The sequence below is a fragment of the Dromiciops gliroides genome, chromosome 5, assembly GCF_019393635.1.
Source record: "Dromiciops gliroides isolate mDroGli1 chromosome 5, mDroGli1.pri, whole genome shotgun sequence".
In the NCBI taxonomy this organism is placed as follows: domain Eukaryota; kingdom Metazoa; phylum Chordata; class Mammalia; order Microbiotheria; family Microbiotheriidae; genus Dromiciops; species Dromiciops gliroides.
In genome coordinates, this window is record NC_057865.1 from 205,435,608 (window position 1) to 205,439,179 (window position 3,572).

Genomic DNA, 3,572 nt, shown 5'->3' on the forward strand with positions numbered 1-3,572 from the left:
GATCTCAGTGAAAGATCCAGCTGATCATTGCCTATTTACTTACTTTTGTTGATATCATAGAAGACAAACAGAAGAGAAAAACAATAGATTTCCAATGTGGCTATCTAAAGACTATCTGGTAAAGACTACAGTATGTAAATAAAAATGTAAAGTCAATTGTCACAGCAAATACATGTCAGTAAGAAAGAGGAAACCATCTCAATCTGGTCCAGCATGATGTGAACATCTTTTAATTCATCAATTCCAGTGCTGTCAAATATAGGCCTAACTACAAGCTGCTGGTTATTTGCAACTCAGTAGATATTTTTACAATATATGGATTGAAAGATAAGTGGTTTTCCCAAAGACCATGTTATTGGACATGATAGTAATCTACATAAATCTATTTCTATTACCTAAAAGGGGAAGACTTAGTCTCTGAGCTGTCATGGGTAGGTCATTGGAGAACACAGAGATTCTAATGTAATTATGTAGTATGGTGACATTATCTCATGTCTCTCTGAAGATTCTTCATTCTGACTTATGCCACAAATGTAGATCCATAAAATTGGAAAGACAGTCATAAATATGTGCTTAAAAGTGCTTATGAGATGATCAAACTGAAGGGCTATACCTCCTGGTCTGATAGATCTGACAGAAAGTATAATGAAAAATTATGAGAGAGTGCATCCATTTTTCACTAAGATCAAGGACCTATATAGAATAAAGGATGATGTCTTTCAATATGTCTAAGGGGAATAATTCATTTTAGATGTGAAAGTAAACCTGACTGAAGAGGAGATTGATTTAAAGAAGAGTATGAAGACACTTTGGGGAATCCAGAAATACCTGTAATTATCAAGCCTTTTGTGTTTTGTCAATTACCATGTAGGAAATATGACAATAATTAAGGGATTGTGTATGGCATAGTTTCCAAGAAGGTTTTTCTTTGATCTGATCGAGCATCAACTAAAAAGCAGAAATATATGAACAAAATCTATTCTCCTCCTAAATTAAAAGTAAGAAATGGCAAGTTGCCACTTTGTGTTTGTTATACCTTATTACTTGCTGATGCCAAATGCTACTTGTTTTGTAAAGTCACTTAGTGGTTGGTATAAAGTAGAACCATTATCCTACTATCTTTCTATTTTAAATGTGTTTCTTATAAATAACATATTGTTGGATTCTAGTTTCTAATCCATTCTGCTATCCTCTTCCATTTTATGGGTGAATTCATCTGATTCACATGTACAGTTATAATTGCTGTGTATTTCCCTTCATTCTATTATCTTATTTTTATCCTTCTCTCTGTTACCCTTTCCCCTCCTCAAGAAAATGTTTTGCTTCTAACCAGTGCCTCTGTTAATCTACCCTTCCTCTTATCCAGCACCTACCACTTTTTTTTTATAACAATTTGTCTTTTTATTTAGCACTTCTACAAATTATGCCTAAACAGCAAATTTCCGAAGAGGGTACAGGCGTTCCTTCCTCTGCTGTTTTTTGGTCTTCAGGCTTTCCTCATGCTTATTAAGCCTGCGGCGCATGGCACAAGTCTTCTTGGGCCGAAGGTCCAGGGGCTTGTATTTCTTGCCCTTATAGAATTTCCTGAGGTTCTCTTTCTGTGTCTGGTTGATGACAAGTCAGGACTCCGGCAATAGATTTTCGGACAACTCGGATCTTAGATAGCTTGGATGCAGCCACTCTAGCGACCTTAGCCACTCTCAACTGGCTCCTCCTTCTTCTTCCCACGAAGATCCCTGGCCTTGATTTTTGCCATGATCGAATATACAACAGTCCGCCACCGGATCCGAGGAGAAAGAGCACCTACCACTTTTTCTTAACCCCTTTTCCTTGTTGGATATGATAAATTTTGATACCAAACTGTGTATGTATGTGTATTCTTCCCTCCTTGAACCAGTTCAGATAAGGTTCAAGTATTATCCACTTATTCACCCATTCTCCCTTCCATTATATGAACTCTTCCCTGTGAAATGAAGTCATTTATGTGAGATTTTTCCCATTCTTTCTCTCCTTTCCCCCTTCTCCCAGTGTATCTCTTTTTCTAACCCTTCTATTCTTTTGAGATCATTCAAACATAATAGACTCATATGCATGCCCTCTGTCTACGAAGACTCCCTCTAACTTCCCTAGGTTATTTGATCATTGTTATAAAGTTGCTGTTACTGTGTACAGTAATCTCCTGGTTCTGTTCACCTCAATTTTCATTAATATCATCTTCCCATATAAGAATGTGAACAGTTTAACCTCATTTATTCCCTTATTCCCCCTCACTTGTGTTAACATTCTTGTATTTTTCTTGAATTTTGTGTTTGAATGTTAAATTTTCTATTCAGCTGTATTTTTAAAATCAGGAATGCTTCAAATTCCTCTATTTAATTAAATTTCTATTTTTTTCTCCTGTAAGATTATACTTATTTTGTTGGGTAGGTTATTCTTGGTTGTAATTCTAGCTCCTTTGCCTTCCAGAATATCACATTACAACCCCTGTGCATCTTTATAGTGATAGCTGACAAATTTTTTGTGTGATCCTGACTGTGGCTCCATGGTACTTAAATCCCTTTCCCCAGCTGCTTAAAGTATTTGGCCCCCTTTACCTGGGAGTTCTGGATTTTGGCTACAATATTCCTGGGAGTTTTCATTTTGGGATTTCTTTCAGGAGGTGAACAGTGGATTCTTTTAATTTCTACTTTGCTCTCTGGTTCTAAGATATCTGGGCAGTTTTTCTTTATACCAACAGTTCTTGCTTTATGTAAATGGGCCTTTCCACAGACATCTATGTAAAGTGATTTTTATGTAATGTGAATTTGCCCAGAGAAGCAAGAGCAGGAGGGGGAACATAAGGAGGTAAGGTGAGTCATGTGGGGGTCTGGCCAGAATTGAGAAGAAGAACAGGGCAAGGCAGACACATGGGGGATGGACATGGACAAAGACAGGAGATGATGAGTGACACATAGAGGCCAGAGACAGACATGGTACAGAGTGTGGATGGACAGAGGACAGGCATGCAGTGGCTAGACACACCGGTGGGTGGGCAGAGTGGGGCAAAGGTCTTCTCTCTGTGCCATAAGTCTCAAGCCAAGCCCCTGATCCAGTGGGAAAAGTCCCTGGATGTCCATTCTTCTGCTCTCACATGCAGGTGTTTTTTGTTTGTTTTTGGTGGGGATGGGAGGCAGGCCAAGGAGTACTAAGACAAGGGGCAAGAGTGGAGAGCACAATTCTTTCAGAATTCTTTATATAAAGTTGAAATTGCATAATGCAAATTTATGTAAAATGACAATTGTCTGTACTTTTTATTTTTTAATTTATTTTTTTAAAACCACGGCTTTCAGGCAGTCCAATTACTTTTAAATGATCTTTTTATTTTCCAGGTCAGTTGTTTTTCCTATGTTTTCCATTTTTCTTTTATATTTTCAGCCTTTTCATTTTGTTTTATTGTTGTTTGATGTCTTGCTTGATCAATTCTGATTTTTAAGGAGTTATTTTCTTCAGTATTTTTTCTGCTTCTTTTACCAAGCTATTAATTCTCTTTTCATAAGTTTCTTGTCTTATATTTCTTTTCCCAATTTCTCCTT

General features: G+C 37.1%; 1 pseudogene; it reads right to left on the reverse strand.

The window, feature by feature from the left end:
• Positions 1-1,376: 1,376 nt before the first annotated feature.
• LOC122729783 lies at positions 1,377-1,756 on the reverse strand (annotated as a pseudogene).
• Positions 1,757-3,572: the final 1,816 nt, after the last annotated feature.